Source organism: Pelodiscus sinensis, chromosome 6, assembly GCF_049634645.1.
Source record: "Pelodiscus sinensis isolate JC-2024 chromosome 6, ASM4963464v1, whole genome shotgun sequence".
Classification (NCBI taxonomy): domain Eukaryota; kingdom Metazoa; phylum Chordata; order Testudines; family Trionychidae; genus Pelodiscus; species Pelodiscus sinensis.
Window position 1 is genome coordinate 114,005,052 of NC_134716.1, and position 24,219 is coordinate 114,029,270.

The window sequence follows — 24,219 nt, forward strand, 5'->3', positions numbered from 1 at the left end:
AAAGGGGACGGGAGTTGTGGAAACATTGTTCTAAGTCAGCCATAAAGATATTAGCGTACTGTGGGGCCATGCATGTACCACCTAACCTCAAAATGATTCTTACCAACAACCACAGGAAATACCACACTAATACCAATCCTGGTACCTTCCCTTGCAACAAACCCCGTTGCCAGATTTGTCCACATATTCACTCTGCTGATACCATTATTGGACCTAACCAAGTGAGTTATAAGATCAAGAACACATATTCCTGCTCATCCAGAAATATAATTTATGCTATCATGTGCCGACAGTGTCCATCTGCTATGTACATTGGACAAACGTCTCAGACTCTTCGCCAAAGAATCAGTGCCCACAAAACAGATATTAGACAGGATCACAAAGAAAAAACAGTTTCTTGCCATTTCAACCAGAAAGGACATTGTCTCAACGACTTGATTACCTGCATCCTGCTTCAAAGACCTTTTAAGACCACACTTGAAAGAGAATCCTCTGAACTGACATTCATGCTTAAATTCGACACTTTACGCCTAAGTTTAAACAAAGACATTAATTATCTTACTCATTACAAAGATAGCTTCCCCAATTATCACCTCTAATACCATTAGCTCACAGACATTTACCTTCCCCCTCCCCTCATTTTCCCTCTGTTCTGAAATTTGATTTGTCCTTTTCATATGTGTTCACTTTTTTAAAATTGTATCCTTTGGTATATATGGTTATGACAATTTTCTTCCACTATTTGATCTGAGGAAGTGGGTCTGGCCCACGAAAGCTCATCACCTAATAAACCATCTTGTTAGTCTTTAAAGTGCTATATAGTCCTGTTTTTTGTTTCAGCTACACCAGACTAACACGGCTACATTTCTATCACTACTAAATGCCATTAACAGTGCAATCAGATCGGCATTGCTAAGAATAGTGCTTTTATTCTGAAATGTTCCTGCAATTCTGAAAGTTTTTCCATCTGCTTTACTAACACTAGTTTACACCAAGTCTTTTTAATATAAGTATCAAACCTTTCTTGTGAATATTTTTAAAGTTACTGTTCACACTGAGTAGGAGCATCCATGTTAAATCCCACGGCTTTTACTAGTTTCTAACTGAGGTTCATTGTAGGGTTTGGGCAGCAATTGTAAGCCTGTTGTCCCCTGCTGAATCCAACACACCAACATAGTTATATGCTGCTGTAAATCAACCTTTATTGCATCTTTACACATCAGTTTTGCCTACCAACTCCAGTCAATATTGCCATTAATGGGAGTTATGTCTCAGAAGGAACTACAGGTTTTGGCAAACAAAGGATTAGTTTCCCCAATTAGCACAGTGAAATTTGTTCTTATCCCAAGACAGGCCTGGCCAAAGAGTTTGGGGGGCCCAAGACAGCATGGCTGAGCCGCACAGCAGTACGGCTCCCAGTTAGGGCAGCAAGTGAGCAGCCGGATGGGAGGGGCCTGAAGCTGGGCAGCGCGGGGCCCTGAATGCGCTGGGCCCAAGGCAACCTCCTTGTTCGCCTTGCTCAAAGGCTGGTGCTTTCCCAAAATCAGGCCCTGTATGTTCAGAATTAAAAACTATCCCAGTAAAACAATTCAAAATATCCCAAGCTGGTATAAACTAGCATTTTATGATTACTTGTACCAGTAATTTAGTCATTGCCTCACTCTATCTTATCCCATCTTATCCAGGGTTACCTTTGATTAGTTACTCATGCTAAGGGTTTTTGGACCTCATGCCTTAATTACTTTAACTAAGCTATTGTTTTACAGCCCTTGAGGATTATAGGCTGATTGCATTACTGCCTTAACTTATACCTCACCTTTAGGCTGCACACTCTGTTACAGCTGGACATGTTAATAATTGCTGCTATCATCAAAAATATACCATCGTGATTAAAAGAAAAGTTCTGCAAGTATATTACAAAGAGGAATAAAACTAATTAATCACCCCAAGCCGAAAGAGTTGGCCTCACAGGATGCACTAAGTGCTATTCACTATGGAATCACCCGGGGTTTCTGAGATCAGAACCTGGTGCCATACATGTGGTAATGGCCCCCAGGCTGCTGATTTATTGTGAATTTAAATCAATTATGGAGGACAGTGAGACTTTTAAAATGGTATTCTGTTTTACAGACATATAAAATGAATCACGATCATTTTAAATAGTTATTTTCCACAAATATCTACTGCAATTGTGAGCTCTCATTTTGCAACCACCTAGCAGAAAGGAAGGGTGGTCCAGTGGTTGGGGCTCTAGGACATTACCATGCTCTGTATGACTTCTGGCAAGTCACTTAATTGTTCTGTGCCTCGGTTTCCCATCTGTAACATGGGCACAATGAGGGCTTCCTCACTGGGCAGTGATGGTGTGAGGGTGAATTCATCATAGATTGCAAGACACCTAGATACTACTATGATGTGGGTCCTGCAGATACCTCAGCTAATCAAGGCTGTATATCACAATCTTTCAAATGAGAACTAGAAGAGATAGGCTAAATCCAATCTTTCAACATTCCTCTCCTTTTAGTGATTAAATAAACTGCCCCTGAATTTTTGGCTTTCTTTTTGCTGCCCTTTTCTCAGTATAGTTTTGCTATACAAAACCATGCAGTTCTGTGAAGCTTACTACTGTAGCGTCTGACCTGGGGTGAAATTCTATGCTCTATCTCCACCATTTGAGGACTGCCCTGTGCGCCACAGAGGTGACCAGAATTACTGCAGTATTGTATACTTCGCGCTGGACCAACAATTACCCACAAACTGGGACTTGTGAAATGGTCTTAAGAAGCAGTCAGGGGAATTTTCCCTCAGCAGGAACTGGTCTTTTAGGACCTATTTGGGCCACTCTGGCTCTTTTACTCAATATAAAGGGGCTGGAACAAGGTGGACTGAAGATCTCAACCAGATGGTCTGGAGGCTGTCAGAAATAACCATGAGCTCTGATCAGCCTTATTGGGGCTTATTTTTAGTTAAGGATTGTTCCTATTTCCCATGACCTTCATCACACAACCTTTGCCCTTCCAAATGCCTTTGATATCTCTTTTTGGTAATGTAAGAAGGAGCTCACAGGCCCATGTTTATGGATAATGCATTAAAAATCTCATCTAACCCATTTCATTGTTCTGTGTTTTTCTATCCTGTACCTTAAAATAAATGGCTACGTCTAGACTGGCATGATTTTCCGCAAATGCTTTTAACAGAAAAGTTTTTCCGTTAAAAGCATTTGCGGAAAAAAGCATTTAGATTGGCACGGACGCTTTTCTGCAAAAGCACTTTTTGTGGAAAAGTGTCCGTGCCAATCTAGATGTGGTTTTGCGCAAGAAAGTCCCGATCGCCATTTTCACCATCGGGGCTTTTTTGCGCAAAACAGTTTTTAGCTGTCTACACTGGCCCTCTTGCGCAAAAACATTTCCGGAAAAGGGCTTTTTCCTGAACGGGAACATCAAAGCATTTGAGCAAGAAGCACTGATTTCAGACAGTAGAATGTCAGTGCTTTTGCACAAAATCAAGTGGCCAGTGTAGACAGCAGGCAAGTTTTTGCGCAAAAGCGGCTACTTTTGCGGAAAAACTTGCCAGTCTAGACGCAGCCAATATGTATTTTGTTTTATTTGATCTGAAAGAAAGCTACTTGGGGAAATCCATCTCTCCCTCCTGGAAAAGTGTAGTATTTACCTGGTTCCAACTGAAAAAGAAGGTAATGGAGGTATGTTGGCAGGAGTACCAATAGATAAGTTTCTGGTTGGACTAAGAGAAAGGGTTATTTCACAGATATTATTCTGGTACAACCTAACAGTAGGCTTGGCAGGGGCCCAAAAAGAGATACAGAACAAGAGAGTAAGAGTGATCAGACTTTTAGAGCATGATCTTCCCCAGCTGACTCAACACAACACTTGCAGTACTTACCCTTTGGCTTGGAAGGTGACACATGTAAACCTTTGAGACCACACAGAATATAGCTGTCATGCCACCTTTTTGAGAGATCAATTCCAGCTGCAGATTTTCACACTGGTGTATAATTCCTATCTTAATATTAGTGCATTGATTTTCAAAATCCTCCCATGACGGCCATGGTATCCCATCCCATAGGACATCACCACTCATACTATTAATGTTGTGAGATGGGAAATGGTTACCTGGGAATGTAGATCTTCCTTCATTCCCCTTCTCACCTCTTCGTTTGAGGGAAAGATCTCAGACAACTACCTGCTGCCAGAAAGCAAGCAGATAAGGAAGTAGAGACATATAAAAGGCAATGGGTCAATTTAGTTTTCTAGCTCACACTCAAAATAGGACCCTCCACATCAATGGGAGGGATGCAAGAGGGGAGAAGAGGAGGGACTCTGAAAAATGTAAGCATTGTTCTGAATTTTTTTCCTTGTTTCCACTCCACCCCCCCATCAGATTAAATATGCCTAGAAATGAATGGATGGAGTGAGAAGTCATGTAAGGGGGACGCTGATTTGTGTTCTGTGTCCATTTGGAAGTGTGAGGCAAGGACTATGATACAGCCATGCAGGTTTCCAATGCTTTCCTCTCAGCCTATGAAGTGAAAATACTCCTGGCTTCACTAGTGGAGGTGGAGTCTTTCTGATCTGTTCCCAAATCAGGGTCATGAAGAGTGTTAGCCAACAGCTGACTATGGATAGAAGTCAAAGACTCCATCTTAAGTCTGAAGGGTTTTTTATCATTCCAGAGAGCTGCAAGTGAGCCAGATGAATCACAAAATATCTCCCCTTGCATCCAGAAAATATAATCTCTTTTCAAGAAGAGAGGAGGGATTTTGAGAGAGTGCTGGCAGGACCATTGGTTGATATATTTAAAAATCCCAAACCAGCTTTGGACAACTCCTCTAATTCCAGAAAGAAGTTGAAGGCCAAACAGAATCTCGAGGTCTTCACATAGATCTAGAACCCAACCAACCTACCCGTGGGCCATAGAGGGGACATTTTCTAATGTAAGCCCCGTTCCCTCCCTAGGATAAGGGAATGCAAGTCATCTTGGAGAGATAAGAGGGAAGGAGGGGAGGAAACTAACTGACAAAAAGAAAGTAGAGAGGCCTGAGGCATGAGATCACACTTAATGCTTCTGTGGGGAAGCATGTTTAAAATCAGGGCCCCTTCAAAGAATAGTGATACCACAGCCTGCATACAAGCAAATTCTTGTGAATGATTATTGGGCGCTGTCCTTGTCTCTGCGATATAGCTGCTGTGAGACCCTACTGGAGAAGTCACATAACCCATCAGTATCCCCATCTGGGCGAATCATCCACCTCCTGCATCCGTAAAGCAGCAATAATAACATCTCCCCCTTTACACATCAGCAATGGGAGACCTAACTAACTCAATAGTGTTAGTGGCATTCTTTGAGAAGTAGGACTAGAAGCTGATATGTTAACCATGCTATTATAATATGTTGCTCTTCCCATAACACAAAGAAAAGCAGGTAGCTGTCCAGCTCTGAAAAGTCAAAGGCACAGCAGAATTTCACAAAAGCAGAATACAAGACCCGGGATTGCATAGAAATATAATGAATAAATGCAATGACAGCAGCAATTCTAAGGGTCACTACTGAGATTTTAATAATCTCTCGGAGGGAGCACTGTCTTAGATACTTTAAACTATTAGCTGCCTAACCAGGAAAACAGGGAGAAGCTTTAGAGAGATGTCTGTCAGCTGGCCCCCATTACTGACATATAACAACCAATGTGGAGCAAAGGTCACATTGCTGAGTTGAGTCATTCTCTCAAAAATAATCATCCCTGGCTCTGATTGGAATCTTCACCCCAAAAGTGGCCTGAGACCTGTAGATGATAGATTCCTGGGGTTCCGCTGAAGAGAAACAAATAGGAGAAAGATTGGATGGAAATCTGTCAGGGTATGTCTACACTACCCTCCTAATTCGAACTAGGAAGGTAATGTAGGCATACCGCACTTGCAAATGAAGCCCGAGATTTGAATTTCCCGGGCTTCATTTGCATGAAGCCGGCCGGCGCCATTTTTAAATGCCGGCAGTTAGAAACCCGTGCTGCGCGGCTACACGCGGCACGGAGTAGCTAGTTCGGATTAGGCTTCCTAATCTGAACTAGCTGTACTCCTCAGCTGAGTCTACACTGGGCCACTTATTCCGGAAAATCAGCCGCTTTTCCGGAATAAGCTGCGAGCTGTCTACATTGGCCCTTGAATTTCCGGAAAAGCAACGATGCTATTTTTCCACTATTCCGGAAAAACTATTCTGCTCCTGCTCGGGCATAAGTCCTTATTCCGGAACACTGTTCTGGAAAAGGGCCAGTGTAGACAACCCAGTAGTCTTTTCCGGAAAAAAAGCCCAGATCGCGAAAATGGCGATCGGGGCTCTTTTCCGGAAAAGCGCGTCTACATTGGCCACAGACGCTTTTCCGGAAAAAGGGCTTTTCCAGAAAAGCAGCTTGCCAATGTAGACGCTCCTTTTCCGGATAAACTGAAAATGGAATAGTATTCCGTTTTAAGCAGTTCCGGAAATTCATGCCAGTGTAGACACAGCCCTCGTGGAATGAGGAGTACAGCTAGTTCACATTAGGAAATCTAATCCGAACTAGCTACTCCGTGCCGCGTGTAGCCGCGCGGCATGGGGTTCGAACTGCCGGCATTTAAAAATGGCGCCGGCCGGCTTCATGCAAATGAAGCCCGGGAAATTCAAATCCCGGGCTTCATTTGTAAGTGCGGTATGCCTACATTACCCTCCTAGTTCGAATTAGGATGGTAGTGTAGGCATACCCTCACTGAGGAGCAGTGTAGTTACTGTTTGGTAAAGAAAGACAGAAACCTGTGTTCCAGTGTCCAGCAATTAGTTTCCTGACAATCAGATTCCAAAGCCAGCCCCTGAGGCGATAGGGACAGTGAACACACGCAGCCCTATGAGGTGATTGCTGGGCTGGATCAGAAGGTTTAACATTCACACTTTGGCCAAACCCCAAAGAAAGACCAGAAAAATGGCAAACACCACAAAACCCTCCAGGACCCTCTGAAAGAAAATTAATAGTGGTAGATGGATGTATAATGGTTATCCTTCCTCAAGTGCAGGAAGGCTGGAGGGGGATGAAATGAGTTCCCCTCAAAATTCCTGTGCCATCATCCCTAAAGGTAAGAGAGATTTGCTCATCACATAAAAGTATAATGGAATCCCAAGCCTCCAAAACCCACTGGGTCTCAGGGGATTTTCAGGAAGCCAGAGCCATCTGCAGGCATAGGCATGGGACATAGAGGTGCATAGAAGGCTTTGGTACCCCCACCTTTTGGCCATCCTGGCCACACATCACTGCTCTAATGCTAGCCCCAGGTCCAACTTTCTTACTCCTTACCAGCCTCTTGTCTGGAAGCTGCAGGAAGCCAATATGCAGGATGTGCACCCTCCTAGCCACATTCCCAACCCACCCATGACTCCTTCATCCCCTCCACTCCCAACCTCTCACCTTTGCAGATTTTTAGAATGGAAGAGAGGAGCAGGGGCAATGCTGTGAAGGAGGTTGAGGAGGGGCAGGATCTATGCATAGAGATGAAGATCAGCATGGTGGACGTGATGCTGCACACACATACAGTTAGGCAAATGCATTTGACTCCAGTACTATTTGTCTTCAATATGCCATATAAAAAGAAGTGAACTTTTCATGAAAATGATTTGATACACCCCCACTCTCTTTTGTAAGTACAGAATCCCTCCCCTACACATCTTTGCCACTGAGTATGCCAGTCAAATATTAGTTCTACTCAATAATTCTCTAAGAATTATTTTAGACCCTCTTATTTTTTTAAAAAGGATCTTTAGAGTATATAGAGGTTTATTTTACAAATTATTTTTGCAATATAAAACAAGAATAATAAGCAAAAACACTAAGTAGCGAAGCGCTATTTAATTAAATTAATTTCTACCCAGATGAGACTCACACAATGGCAACTCTAAATAAGATTCTGGATGTTATCAGACAGAAAAATTAGACAGCTAATAACTATGCAGGGAGGTATGCCGGGTGGTAGTAAAGCTTGTGGAAGGATGATGGTTCATGGATAGAGGACAAAAGATAAGTGCAAGTGGATAAAAAAAGAGATAAGGAAGGTAGCATTTAAAATGCAAGGCCAAAGAAGTAGTAAAGATGTGTGCCAAGACGCCAGGAAAGACAATTGAATCGCAGGGACGTGACAAGAATGAACAGCAGGCAGACTTGTGGAAGGTTTTTCTCCTGGTTCCAGATCAGTAGTATGAAAGATTACTCTGTTTCTCTTATAACATGTTAAAGAAATCCTTCAGCCAACTTCTCCTGACAAAAACTGTTCAGAGAGAGAGAGAGACAGTGTGTGTGTGAGAGAGAAGTGGGCTTCTGGACAATAGATGTAGATCAGAAATTAAAACAGCAATGATATTCAGACATGGGGAAAAGAATGATTATTCAACTAAGTGAGTTAGCAATCTCTGCAAATAAGTGGAATTATCCCCCTTACACATGATAAATTAACTCAAAGTAGGTAATTGCTTTGAGTATGATCCATGTCCTTTCTATGCCTACTGTGTTTTATGTGGTATAGTTGTATTGATAACTCAAGCAGATCTGGGTTGCATGCCAGCGGAGGGTTTACATTCCGTTCTTTTTGTGTAACATTAGTGCCTTTGATCTCCCTTTGATCTACATTGTGAAAAAGCACTCAGTCACGGAAAATAGAAAACCACTCTATTGCATATAGCTGTGGTGGAAGGAAAGAAGAACATGTCAGCTTCCACAATCAATTGAAGTTGGTCCCCCCCCACACACACACACACTCTTTGCAACCTGTTTTCATCCACAGCGATGATGGTGCTGACACTTTATTTCAAGTACCAGTTGTCAAGTGAAACAAAAGACATAGGAAGCAAGAGCCAGCATTATTTCACAGCATCTGGTGCTATAGGTCCATCCTAGTAGAGACAATCACATCCATAAAACAAATGGATGAATGAAGGTCCATATATGGCACACAGTAGCATAACTTTCCATTAGTGAGGCATAGTAACTAAAACTCCTAGAGCCAAAATTTCTGCTGTTGTGTAATGAGGGAAAAAAAGCTTAGAGTGGGGGCGGGAGAGAGCTAGACCTCAAACTCCTTTGTTATAGAAAAATGCACATTGCATCCTGTTCTCTCTCATCAAAGCAGGTGAGAGCTTGACATCAGAACAGCAGTTGGCATTGGTAACGGAGGAATGTGCCTTATCAGGGAGAAGCAACATTTTCCCCAAAGGCACTTGGATTTATGGCGCCTGGGACCCAACACACATCAGATTGCCAGTAGTCACAGAAATCAACTCTATGGTATGAATCATAGAATCATGGAATACTAGGACTGGAAGGGACCTCGAGAGGTCATCGAGTCCAGTCCCCTGCCCTCATGGCAGGACCAAATACTGTCTAGACCATCCCTGATAGACATTTATCTAACCAACTCTTAAATATCTCCAGAGATGGGGATTCCACAACCTCCCTGGGCAATTTATTCCAGTGTTTGACTACCCTGACAGGAACTTTTTCCTAATGTCCAACCTAAACCTCCCTTGCTGCAGTTTAAGCCCATTGTTTCTTGTTCTATTCTCAGAGGCCAAGATGAACAAGTTTTCTCCCTCCTCCTTATGACACCCTTTTAAATGCCTGAACATAACATAAGAACATAAGAATGGCCGTACTGGGTCAGACCAAAGATCCTTCTAGCCCAGTATCCTGTCTACCGACAGTGGACAGCACCAGGTGCCCCAGAGAGGGTGGACCGAAGACAATGATCAAGCGATTTGTCTCCTGCCATCTCTCTCCAGCCTCTGAAAAACAGAGGTCAAGGACACCATTTTATCCCCTGGCTAATAGCCTTTTATGGACCTAACCTCCATGAAATTATCTAGCTTCTCTTTAAACTCTAAACTCTGAAACCGGCTATCATGTCCCCCCTCAGTCTTCTCTTTTCTAAACTAAACAAACCCAATTCTTTCAGCCTTCCTTCATAGGTCATGTTCTCTAGACCTTTAGACATTGTTGTTGCTCTTCTCTGGACCCTCTCCAATTTCTCCACATCTTTCTTGAAATACAGTGCCCAGAACTGGACACAATACTCCAACTGAGGCCTAGCCAGCGCAGAGTAGAGCGGAAGACTGACTTGTGGTCCACTTCAGCTTGTGGTCCACTATAACCCCTCGATCCCTTTCTGCCGTACTACAGAGTAAAGCAGAAGAATGACTTCTCGTGTCTTTCTCACAATACACCTGTTAATGCATCCCAGAATCATGTTTGCTTTTTTTGCAACAGCATCACACTGTTGACTCATACTTAGCTTGTGGTCCACTATAACCCTCAGATCCCTTTCTGCTGTATTCCTTTTTTTTTTGTTTCCTATTTCCTATTTGCTCCTTTTGCCTTTGCATTTTAGATCATATTACCATTGCATCTGCCATTGCCCTGAAGGAATGGACCTATGATTCATCCATTCCAGCAACTTGTCTCTAACAGTTGCCAACACAAGATGCTCCAGAGGAAGGTTCAAGAAATCCCCGCTGCAGTCAGATGGAAGCAGAGAAACATACCTCTCAGGGCATGTCTGCCCTGGGGAGTTATTTCGAAATAACAAGCAGAGCATCCACACTACCAAGCCTGTTGTTTCAAAATAAGGGGCTGATTATTTCAAAATAATCACCCCTACTTGTGAAGAGAGAGAAGCTTATCTAATACATAAAGGAGAATGTTTGTATGTTTGTGCTCTAATAACTTGGACACTATAAGACGTACCGCAATCAAACCTTCTATTGGATAACCTTTCTCCCAGCAGAAGGTTTTAAGGTACTTTTGGACCCAATCGGGCTCAATCTCAACCTGTAAAAATAAAAAATAACCTGCCGTGCTGCACTGCAGGGGCAGCCCCGCCCACCCTAGGTCACGTGCCCACTGCCTGCAGCCCCAAAACACCGTCCAGGACTCGCCCCACATCCACGCGCACAACAGCTTGGGCATCTGCCTTGCCCCCTGCAACTATGGTTACCAGGTAGCCTGAAAAAAAACAAAACATCCACACTTGATGGCGGGGGGCAGGGAGGAACCAGCTGGGAGGGGAGAGGGGCTGGTTGGGAAGAAATGGGGGGCTGGGAAGCAGGGCTGGTCAGGGTGGTCAGGGACAGCGGGGCTGGCCAGGGGAGATCGGACGGAGCGGCTGGCAGGAAGCAGAGCTGGTCGGGGGAGGAGGGCAGCGGGACTTGCCGAGGGAAATCGGGGGGTGGTGGTGGTGGTAGTGTGGCTGGCTGGGGGAGATCGGGAGGAGGAGAACCAGCCGGCAGGAAGCAGGGCTGGTGGGGGGAGGGAAGCGAAGCAGCTGGCGGGGAGTGGTACCGAGCAATTTTACGCTGGGTAACTCCAGCTAGTTACTTCAGGAGTTATTTCAAAATAAGTTATTTTGAAATAACTTGGTAGTGTAGACAGAGCCCCAGTGTCATGCACTGAAGGAACAAGCTCAGTAACCTCAATCCATGCAGGCTGGGGAAGGAAACACCTACTGACCACTGGGCACATTCAGACACTGAAGAGGCTGTTGGGAAACCAGAGCATAAGCAATTGCTTCATCCATTTCTGTCTTGCACTGTGACTCTTTTCCCTTCTCTTTCACTACATGCTAATATTATTTAGGTAGGAGTTATTCATAAATATTGACCAGGCAATATAGAGAATAGGGAAGCTGAAAGTAGTTATGGTTATATCTGTACTTACAAATACATAAGTACGGTTACCACAGCATGGATGTACTTATAAGTATTTCTCTAATGGTGTACCTGGCACCTATATGCAAAGCCTTTTTATCATAATCAGGCCCGTCGACAGGGCAGGCACTGGGAACAGTTGCCCCAGGGCCCGAAAATTTTAAAAGGCCTGCGGCTCTAACTGCTGCCACCGTTGCTCCGGCAACAGCAGCTGTGCTTTCAGCCTGGTACCCTTTAAATCGTCACTGCAGTGTTGTGCAGCCGCTGTGGGTGGCTCAAAGGGCCGGGCAGGGCACTGCACTCTGGGCAGCACTGAGGGTTGAGGAAGAAGGTGAGGTGTTGCACTCACTGCCCTAGCCCTGCCCCTTTGCTGGAGGCCATGCCCCTTATGGGAGTGCAGAGCCAAGCCCCTTTCACCTTTCCCAGGGGTCCAGCATAGCTGTTAGCTCTCCTGATCACTACTTACATCAGCACTTAGTCATATCCACATCAAACATATTATGGACACTCTCCGCACCATAGCACTGCAGAACCAAGCATACGTACATTTCATAAGACACATAGTTAGTGAGAGATCATTAGGCTAATAGTGTCAGAAACAAGCAAATTTCAATTTTTTATTGGTCCATTAGACAACTGCTCACTGTCCCTGAAAAAACCAGTGATCCCCTAACTGATACCAGAACTAGATATGAGGTTGGGAATAGGAATGTGTAAGCCTGTCTTACTGTCTGTGTTTATTTCTGCTCACTTTTTGCCTTGCTATTGGAGGGGAGTGTCTAATCCTGATTCCTCCTTGTTATACAGAAGAGCTACATCCATTTTTTTTCTGCAGGGAGTCTAAAAAGTGAGCAAGAGCAAATCATGTGCTCTTCATTACCTTCCCTGTTGCTAAGTTAAGAGAACAGTACAGCTTACTTTGTTGTAGCTAATGACCTTTGAGAGAATTGGGCTGTCAATTAATTGCAGTTAATTCAAGCAATTAACTCAGAAAAAATTAACTCAATTAAAAACATTAATTGTGATGAATCACACTTTTGAACAATAATAGAATACCAATTTAAATTAATCAAAAATATCTTTGGATGTTTTTTCTACATGTTCAAACGCTTTCAATTACAATACAGTATAAAATACGAAATGTAAAGTGCTCACTTAAGTTGTTGTTTTTTATTATAAATATTGGCACTGTAAACAAAAGATAAAGAAATAGTGCTTTTCAATTCACCTCTTACAAGTACTGTAGGGCAATTCTTTGTCACATGAGTAAAATGTACAAATGCAGATTTTTTTTTATAATATAATTGCACTCAAAAACAAAACAATGTAAACTTTAAAGCCTACAAATGCACACTGTCCTACTTTTTGTTCGGCCAATCGCAAAGATAAACAAATTATTTAAATTTGAGGGAAATAATGCTGCCTACTTCTTATTTATAACATCACCTGAAAGTGGGAACAGGCATTTGCATGGTAGCTTGACAGCTGGCTTTACAAGGTATTTACGTGACATATAGGCTAAACATTTATATGCACCTTCATGCTCTGGCCACCATTCCAGAGTCATCCATGTTGATGTCTTTCATTAAAAAATGTGCTAAGTTTGACTGAACACCTTGGAGGAGAATTATAGTTTTACCTGCATTCTGCCACTCATTTTGTATTATGGCAGTCTTGAATGATGACCCAGCATATGTTGTTCTATTTACGTTCACTTTCATTGCTGATCCGACTAAATGCAAAGGTACCACCAATGTGAGATTTCTAAAGATAGCTAGAGCACTCCACCTCATGCTGTCAGAAGTCTTTAAAAAGCAACACTCCAATTTGGAAATTACAGAACTCGAACCATCAAAAAAGAAAATCAACCTTTTGTTGGTGACATCTGATTCAGATGATGAAAATGAATGTGCATCAGTCCTCACTGCTCTGGATTATTATCAGTCAGAACCCATCATCAGCTCTAAGGTAGATCACCTTGATGTGTAACTCTGTGTCATATGTCAAGCAAACTTTTAAGGTCTCAAAGTGAAGCCTGTATAAAATCATTCATCTAAACAATTGTGGAATACAGAAAACTGACACTGCATAAACTGCTTAGCTGATCTTTAGAGTATTTAGTGGCTTTCCTGAGTTGGTTCAGTTTTATTGATCAAAAAAGATCAATGAGATACATAGGTATGCAAACAAAATGCAGCCAAATATCTTTAGAGAACTGCATTACAAATATAAAAGCAAACACACTGAAATGTTTTTTTTAAATGCCTGTACCACCCCAAACAAACTCCAAACTAAATATATATGAAAATTCCCAGATGCAGAGCTTTCTATCCGTAGATTACCAGCAACAGCTCAGGCATTGGCAACTACATTACTAAGGTAAGTGAATAAGCTCTCTTCATAGACATCTTACTAAGTTCATTGACAGAGCAATGAGAGGAAACCTGCATTGTAGCTCTCTGCAGTATAACTGGCCTACAGCACTGCAGTTTGCAATGCTGCCAACTGCTTGGTGTTTTTACTGCTCAAGAAATTGCTTAGTGTTGTAAAAAAATGCAATCCCCCCAGACTTAACTGATCAGAATACTTCAGGGTTTACAAAAATGAGAGATATTCTTAACTAAATTCCTCACCATAAATAAACCTAATTTTCAGCAATAAAATGTAATAGTATCAATATACCAAACTCTCCAATCCAATGAGAGTTTTGCTTGAGTTGGAAATTCAGAATTTGGAAATAGGTTAGGACTAGGATAGGAACAGGAAAATAAAACTGCAGCCTGAATTGCAATAATTTCATTTGAAGATACAGAAAAGTCTGTAGAATGTGTAGAAACTGTAGTTTCTAACAAAGATGTCTGGGGGACCAGGTGGCTAACGTGCAACAGAATATGTTGCACAACCTTTCTCCTTTACATGGCTGGCTCAAATTCAGTCCTCATTGGAAGTAGTAATAGAGATATAACCGTGTTAGTCTAGTCTAGCTGAAACAAAAAACAGGACTTTGTAGCACTTTAAAGACTAACAAGATGGTTTATTAGGTGATGAGCTTTCATGGGCCAGACCCACTTCCTCAGATCAAATTGTGAAAGAAAATAGGCATGACGATATATACCAAAGGGATACAATCAAAAAAAGTGAAGATATATAAAAAGGACAAATCAAATTTCAGAACAGAGGGAGAATGAGGGGGGAAGGTAAATGTCTGTGAGGTAATGATATTAGAGGTGATAATTGGGGAAGCTATCTTTGTAATGGGTAAGATAATTAGCGTCTTTGTTAAGACCCTGGCGTAAAGTGTCAAATTTAAGCATGGATGACAGTTCAGAGGTTTCTCTTTCAAGTCTGGTGTTAAAATATCTTTGAAGCAGTATGCAGGTAATCAAGTCGTTGAGACAATGCCATTTCTGGTTGAAATGGCAAGAAACTGTTTTTTCTTTGTGATCCTGTCTGATATCCATTTTGTGTGCATTGATTCTTTGGCAAAGCATCTGAGACGTTTGTCCAATGTACATAGCAGACGGACACTGTTGGCACATGATGACATAAATTATATTTCTGGATGAGCAGGAACATGGCCCACGAAAGCTCATCACCTAATAAACCATCTTGTTAGTCTTTAAAGTACTTCATAGTCCTGTTTTTTGTCTCATTGGAAGTGTCTGAGAATTATGTGGATACTATAGATTAAACACATTTAAGAGATTTTTTTTTATTGCAAAAAACAACAACAGTGTAATTCTATTGACTTTAGTGGTGCTTCAATCCTTAGTGAAAGATCTGGACCTGTATTTTCAAAAAGCCATTCCGAGTGCCATTGTTTCTGATCTAGGGCAACCTTTGTTACTACTGCATATGCTAATATGATTCTAAATGATGTGAAATGAACACAAGGCTCACCAGCAGCCAGAAGCAGCACTGCTAGGGTGGGTAATGTAACCCAACCTATAATCTACTGATCTTTGACAGCTCACTCACAAAGGCAAGACACCATTGGGCACATTTCTGATCTTGATTATGTGTGCTACATTGAGCATTTGGTATTCTATGCCATGTTGCTCATAAGATGAATGTCAACCTTTTCTTTTTTAAAAAACTGGCTATCTGCTTTAGCATGCAGGTTAAAATGAAAAGCGAAGGTAACCCACAAGAACATGAAATTTACAACACAGAAAAAATGTAGTTTGCAATACCTTTTGTATTTTTCCCTCATTTTACATGATGTAATGTTAATGTTACATGTATATTTGACTAGACATAGTAGAAAGTAACAGCAGTCTTTTTCTCATTTGAAGCCCAGAATAAAAAATGACCATATTCGATCAAATTGTTTTTACAGGAATTCAAAAAATGCAAAAGAACTATTTGAACTTATGATAGCATGAGTTTAATTCCAGATTATTCATTTTTATTTGGTTTCATATTACCTTTTCTCCCACTAAACATCTCTATGAACTTTCACTTAGGATATCAATGTTTGTAAGATAATTTTGCTTTTATGCACCAAGATAGTTACAATAGTGGCATTTTTATTTATTTTTGTGACATTTTTCTGGTTGTATGGTCTTAACCTTCATAATTTAAAAAGTACAAAAAGAGAATAAAAATGTCAAAATGGGATCTCATTTTGTGACTACTCAGGACCTTCAAAACGTGCCTTTATTTATCTTATTCTAGTTTATTTTGTTTTATATTTGCTGGTCTGACCTTCATTTGCCATTGATATAATAATGTTTATGATTATTATTATTTTAAGAGCACAGAAGTGGTTACTATTTTCAGAGAATATGATTCTTAGAGATTTAATTAGAACGGGTTATGTTCAGTACATCATTACAATAAATCGCTGAAAAATACAATATAGGAATTTTTCTTCCAAAATGTTTTCCTTTCACAACTGCTGCAGCCCTCGATATTATTAATATTGTATCGATTCTGTACCAACAACCCAAAGGAGGCTTCTGTATGATTGTCAGAAAGAAGGCTCAGTAATGTTTGAAGGGTTTTTTTCCCCAAATTGACTTTACATTTCAAAGAGTGGTACGTGTGGTGTTGATTCCCGACACTGTGCATTGTTCTGTCTTTCTAAATCATCATCAGGTTAGTTTGCTTTGCATATCATTTTCCCTCTTGGAGTTCCAAAGACATCATCATAGGTGATGGATGTATTCCAAAGTGTCTCAGCTGCCACAGAAAACAGAGGAATTGCTGCCACGTTGAACTCCAAGATTATCTAATCCTCATAAATTATAATTGGAATATTTAGATGGTTTATGCCTTTTTTCAGCAAAATGAGATGACATTTGGGGAAAAAAATAAAGAGAGCTATAGGTCCAGATGGTTTGAAACTTACAACAAGAATGAAAAACTGACAGAACTGTAGAAAAAGAAAAAAGAGGAAGAATGGGGGAGGGGGAACAGTGTCCTTGTCTGAGTGGGTATTCCGTGGTGTGAAGGAAACCTCTCATCGGTGGCATGTTGAATAGCGTAATTCGACCTGTCCATATGCACTTCTAAATTCACATCTGCAATTTGCCGCAAAAGTAACCAAAAGGCTAAGTTGTTGGTGTTAAAATCTGCAATCTCTGCAAGTCAACTGGTATCCTTGTCTTGAAGCACAAGACTGTGTTTGAGAGAAACATAAACCAATTAAACTTCAGGTGCAATTAATGTCTGCATTTTTCATGCAACACAGAATGAGGACATTTTATAAAGCTCCTATAATTAAAAGTTAATAAAAATGAATACACAAACTCTCAAGGACCTGTAAATCATAGAAGTTTCTCTGATCGCAATATACCAAATACAGGTTGATCCTCTCTAGTCCGGCACACTCAGGACCTGACCAGTGCCACACCAGAGAATTTGCCAAATCACGGGAGGTCAATATTTTCTAGCAGCATTGCGAACATTTCCACTGCTTACTGAGGTTTTAGAACACATGCAGGGTAAATTAGAGCTAAATAACAGCACAGAACACTGAGAGCCAGGAACAGTGGCTGTAAACAAACTTTATGGGACCGTGGGAAACTTGGCCACACTCATAATTGAACCATCCATCTAACTAAAAACATGCCAGATGTTTCTGGACCAGAGAGTGCCAGATGAGAGAGGTTCAACCTGTATTACACATTCCTGCATAGTTACTCCAACATCCAATGCAGATTTTGTATTGTGTTATGTGAGGCACAGTGGAGACTGTCTCTGAGGGAAATACAGCTCAAAGAAGCGTATTCTTCATCAGTGAATTACCATTTATCAACTGTGTAGTTGCAATGAACCAATAGGGAAAAAAACATTATCATCGCTTGTGTTGACAAACTGAGTAAGTAGGTGAATGACAAACAGCAGGACATAGTACAAAAGCTTAAGTCTGTGGCAAGATCTATGGAGCCAGGGTAGTTTGGTTTCGAACCAGTCTGTGTAGTATGAACATAGAACACAGTTTAGACTAATCAGTTAGGGTGAGTCTACACTGAGGTGCTAGCTCAAAATAAACTATCCAATTTGAATTTCAAAATAGACCGCTATTCTGGCAGACCCCCTAATCCTCATGGAACAGGGTTTACTGTGACATCGGAATAGTGCGCCCATTATTTCAATTTCGAGACAGACAGACAGACAGAAACAGGCGTGCTGTCAAGATGCAGAAAATGCTATTTTGGGATACCGGAAGTATCCCAAAGTGGCGCCGCAGTGTAGACATACTCTTAGAGATGTGACCTCACAATCCATACTCTACCTGGGTTCACCTCCAAGTTCTACATATGACTCTGATTCACTGTGTAATCTTGGGCAGATCACTTAACTTTTATATACCTCAATTTAATCACCTTAATATATATACACTGATTCACCTGCCTCATAGCCCAGGGCAGTAATGCACTTTGAAATCCTTTGAGAGAAAAGTGTGATAGTACTTCTCAGTGGAGAAAACATTAGAAATTATACTGCATGGCACAATCTTAAATGGCAGGATGGGATGAAAGTGCTAGTCACCCAATAGTCCATTTCTAATTCCTCTGATTTGTTATTTTAAAAGCTCTCAAACATTCACGAGATGGGTCTAAATCAAATCCCTTGCCTTAATAGCCTTGAACTTTGGGAATGTTTGTCTCCAATAGAGAAACCCAAAGCCATACACCTCCAAATTTTGGGAAAGTTTGAATCTTGACACAAACTTTACACCTCAGTTGACTGTAATACACAGGGACAGACATACACATACTAAATCAGACTACTATAACTGGAAGGGACCTCAAGAGGTCATCAGTTTCAGTCCCCTACCCTTACAATCCCTCAGCCTCTCCTCATAAGTCATGTGGTTCAGCCCCCTAATCATTTTGTTTTCCTCCGCTGGGCTCTGTCCAATGTGTCCAATCCTTTCTGTATTGAGGGGTCCAGAATCAGACACAATACTCCAGATGTGGCCTCACCAGTGCCAAATAAAAGGGAATAATCACTTCCCTAAATCTGCTGACAATGCTCCTACTAGTGAATCCCTTCCCCAGCTGTGCCCGCTGCAGCTGTTGCAGCCATGAACAGGTTCTTCTCACCTGGTCCCAAGCTGTTGCTGTGAGAGAGGGCTGGGATTGTCCCCCTCCCTGGGGCAGCCTGCCTACTGAATTCCTCATCTGCAACCCCACCCTAGAACAATGACTTAAATGAAGAAAAACAAAACTTATTTGAGTTAAGGACCTGAGCAACACTGGGTAAATCTTCTAGTAGTTAAAATAATGGTAATAAGATCTCATGCTTCCAGGCAGAAGCTGATACCTGGGGAGAAAGGAAGGCAGGGGATAGTTTATTCCAAACAGTCAGTAGTTTTTGCTAAATGCAAAAGAGATTCACTTTTTAATTTTAAAATTGTTGACTTTAAATTGCGCTCTAGTAAAATGTCCCACTTAAAGATTAGAGATATTTTCTCCTATTGAATCCTGGGAGACTGTAAAGGCTCATTTTGTGAGACAGTGTCTACAGGGCTATTTCATATTATTAAAAGATCATTGGAATTTGTTTAGAAAACTATCGTCCAATAACTATTTTGACTTGGAATTTTTAAAATTAAAATAGAAACTGAAGCACAACAAGGTCTGTGTCTTCCAAAGGAAGCATCCGAGAGAGAATTTTTTGTGAACTATTTCTGTAGAGATTTTAGTTTGCATCCACATTTTGATTTGCTTATTCTATATCTTTATGATGCTAAAGTTTATGAGATTTTCAGTAGCTACAATGTTTTGTACTGCTGCATACACTATTTTGGTTTGAACTTTATTCTTGGCAGAGGTTACCTAATCCACCCTGACTCAGGGTTTCTCTACACTTAATGGCACTACAGCATTATAGCTGCACCCATGCTGCTGTGCCACTATAGCACTTGGTAAAGAGGCTACCTATGTTAGCAGGAGAGGTTCTCCCTCAGAGGTGGCAACTATGTCAGGGGGGGAAGCCCTGCCATCAATAGTGTTGCCTACACTGGGAATTAGGTCAATAAAACTTCTTCACAGAAGTATGGAGTTTCAACCCCTCTGAGGGATGCAGCTATACTAACATAAGTTTGGAGAGTAGACCAAGGAAAACTTGCAAGTGTTGGTGTGAGGAGTTGCACCAAGTGTGCCTGATAGGTGCTGGCAGAGACACATGTGGATAACTCCAAAGCCACAAGGTTGCAGGTGTACACTGACAGAGACAGCTAATAACAGCCCCTTATAAGGCAGCAGTGGGCACGAGCAAAAGTGAACACAGGCAGGGCAGAGAAGTTAGCCGGGTAATTAACTACTGGGCCATGACAAAGTCCAGAATAATAAAGGGAAAATGAGCTGTGGATATCCACATCCACATCCTCAGATGCAGATACCTGCAGCTATAAAGCCGATATCCACAGATTTGCAGGGCCCTAGTTACTTAATGGCGTACTGCTTATGGAGTTGCTTCCATGTGGATTGTATAATGAATGAATAGTCAAAGCACATTAAAATATTGTGTCTTTCTGTCTTCTTTTAATAACATTCTTATCCAGAGAACTGTCTAAACATTGAAAAACATTTTACAGTACTACCGACAAACCTAATGAAAACAGGCTGCACACCGTGTGTGAAAATGGCTTTGGTTTTCAAACTGGCCAGCTGGCAACCATCCCGCATAACAAATAGGTTGTATGGATTTCTTATTTGGTTTACTTAGGGGGTTAGATTAATCCAAAATTCCAGTGATGAACTTTATCCAGTGGGATTACATGACACAATTCACCTGAGCAAGAGTTTCCTCAACAAAGCCATTGATGGCACAACAAATACAATTTGCAAGTGGAGTTTTCTGCCATTTCCTTCATTGTTCCCATCTTTTGATGGAAAGCGAAAAGAATGTGACTTTCCCTCAGTTTCTGTGCACTGAGACTAACGAGTCTTGAAACAATGCTGAGAAGGAGGACATGTATATAAGCACTCACAGACTCAGTAACAGTCTGGACATTGAAATGTAAAAGTATTACTTGAGATGCAGAATTACTACAGCCGGCATATGGATTCTGAGAATTACAGTCTCCCTGCCTTATAAGCAGTGTTCCTTCTAAGCTGAGGATGTTCCTTCTAAGCACAGCTTCACAGGTGATTAATCAGACCTGCCCAGTCAGTCAGTTCTGTGCACAGGGCCCTGAGCCTTTGACTGGGCAAGGCTGATTAATCACCTGTGAAGTTGTGTTGCTGCGCAGCTTAGAGGGAACATTGCTTATAACAATTCTTCACCCTAAAAGGGTGCTATAAGTCAGAGAGAGAAAAATTATTCCCCTTGACCTCTGACTATAGGAGAAGCAGCAATGGGTTTAAATTGCAGCAAGGGAGGTTTAGGTTGGACATTAGGAAAAACTCAGAGCACTTAAACACTAGAATAAATTGCCTAGGGAGGTAGTGGAATCTCCATTACTGGAGATATTTAAGAGCAGGTTAGACAAACACCCATCAGGGATGGTCTATATGGTGCTTGATCATGTTGTGAGGGCAGAGGACTGAACTTAATGACCCCTTGAGGTTCCTTGCAGTTCTAGTAATCTATGATTTAATGAATATTAATTATCATTGCATTTTATTTATATTACAACAATGTCCATCTGCCATGGTGAGAATAGGGGCCCCACAGGGTGTGTCTAGACTTCAGGTTTTTTTTGAAAAAAGTGGCCTTTTTAAAAAAAAACTGTACCTGCATCTAGATTACTGCCACGTTCTCTCAACAGTAAATCGAAAGAACGCGGTGGTTTTGTCAATGGCGGTAAACCTCATTCTACGAGGAATAACACCTTTCTCGAAAGTCATCTTTCGAAAACAGGCATTATTGCATGAAAATGGCTTTTTCGAAAGAGAGTATCTTGACTCTCTTTCGAAAAAGCAAGCCACTTTTTTTTGAAAAATCTTCTTATTGTCTAGATACTTTTGAAAAAGCCTCTTTCGAAAGAGGCTCTGGGTATGTCTACACTACCCTCCTAGTTCGAACTAGGAGGGTAATGTAGGCATACCGCACTTGCAAATGAAGCCCGGGATTTGAATTTCCCGGGCTTCATTTGCATAAGCGGGGAGCCGCCATTTTTAAAACCCCGCTGGTTCGAACCCCGTGCAGCGCGGCTACACGGGGCACAAACTAGGTAGTTCGAACTAGGAAGCCTAGTTCGAACTACCTAGTTCGTTCCCCGTGTAGCCGCGCTGCACGGGGTTCGAACCAGCGGGGTTTTAAAAATGGCGGCTCCCCGCTTATGCAAATGAAGCCCGGGAAATTCAAATCCCGGGCTTCATTTGCAAGTGCGGTATGCCTACATTACCCTGCTAGTTCGAACTAGCGGGGTAGTGTAGACATACCCTTGCAGTCTAGATGTAGCCACAGTGTGAGGTGCTCAACAATAAATAAAAAGATAAGAGGACACAGTTGTAAGTCCTCTTGTCTGCCACCTACACTCTCCGTACTTCCCGTCCTCAAAGATATTGGCTGAATAGCTTTAAAGCACCACTGTCAGTTATTTGTAGAAATGGATCTATAATTTATAAAACAGTTTCATCAATGGAAACAGAGAATCATAAACATGAAAAGGACCTCTAGTCCAGTCCCCTGCACTCATGGCAGGACTATTGTTTTAAAACTGGAATCGAGATTAATCAAAAATAAAGATAATAAAATATACAGAGTCTAGTTTATAACCTCTGAAATATCAAATATTTCATATTTGAGTCATAAGAAGAAATATATTCTCTACTCTTCCTCTCCTCCCCTTGTTTTCAATTTCCTGGATTACTAAATAAATTGAAAAAAAACTTGTTAATGAAAGCTCTTTGCATCCATAACTCAACACATAGAGCTTCCTTTCAAACCCAGTAATAAAGCACCATTTACAGTTAGGCCTGGTTAGCTCAAATACCAACTAATCCAAATGAAAGAAAAAATGTGGCAAAAGTAATTGCTCGTTAGCAATCACCCCCCAGCTGCAGCATTTTATAGTGTGCAATGAAGTATGCCATTGAGAAGCACAGCTCAATGTCAAAGGACATGCTGATATAGGGAAAACGCCAAGTAAAATCAGAGTCATTGACCCGTATTTAAGATGTGTAATGCAGCACTGTAACTAGGAGGGGGGAATCGCAGATATAAGATGGTATACAGGAAGCACAAACAATTCCGCATACTTGGCATCAAAATTATACAAAGAGTTAAAAAATGTTAACAGTAGAATAAAATAATGCACCCAAGAGAGAAAGCTTTGTCTAGGCTTTCAAACTCAACTTTTTGTCACAGTCCATCAGATACAAATGCATCCGCTCATTTAACTAACACGCACACACACACACGCACGCGCACGTGCGCGCGATAAGTGGCATTTTTGACCATGGAAAGGAAGTTGAGATAACTGTAGGGGAAGGGGTTGTTTTAGTTTTGGATTTGCAGCTATGAACACAAAGAGTTGAATTCAAATAAAGGGATATATATGTGCCCAAAATGACACCACCTGGAAATGTGTGGAGGTACAATAGCTACACTTTCCTTTCCTGTTTCCCTCCTCCCCACTCCTGCCCAAGACTCACAGAATTTGTATTCTGTGAGCCCTCTACTGATGGCAAGAATTTAGCAAGATTGACTCAGAACTGGGCATTTACATGGATAACAAGAATATTCAAAGTTTTTTATAGTTAGTACTAAAAAAATTGGAAGAACTAATCAAGATATAAATTTCCTGGTTAAGGTTTAGGGCAACCTCCAGATATTAGGAATTAAGATAAGACTTTCATTATTTTAACCTGCCTGCACCGAAGCTTCCTCTCAGGCATCTGATGCTGGCCACTGTTCAAGGCATGCAACTGAGTTAGCTGGACCATGGATATGGCAATTGTTATGTTCCTCCGTATATAGGCAGGCTGCTGAACTGTGAAGACCTATCTGGGGCCTACTATGTTTAACATAAGAGGATATGCAGAGCACTCATTTTAGTGTACACCTCACCACTCTAACCACTTCACTGCA

General features: G+C 41.4%; 1 protein-coding gene across 4 annotated transcripts in view; it reads right to left on the reverse strand.

Annotated features, from left to right (window-relative positions):
• The window catches only part of DCC (DCC netrin 1 receptor), a 994,271-nt gene that overhangs the window by 892,257 nt on the left and 77,795 nt on the right, over nt 1-24,219 (reverse strand). The window lies entirely within an intron of this gene.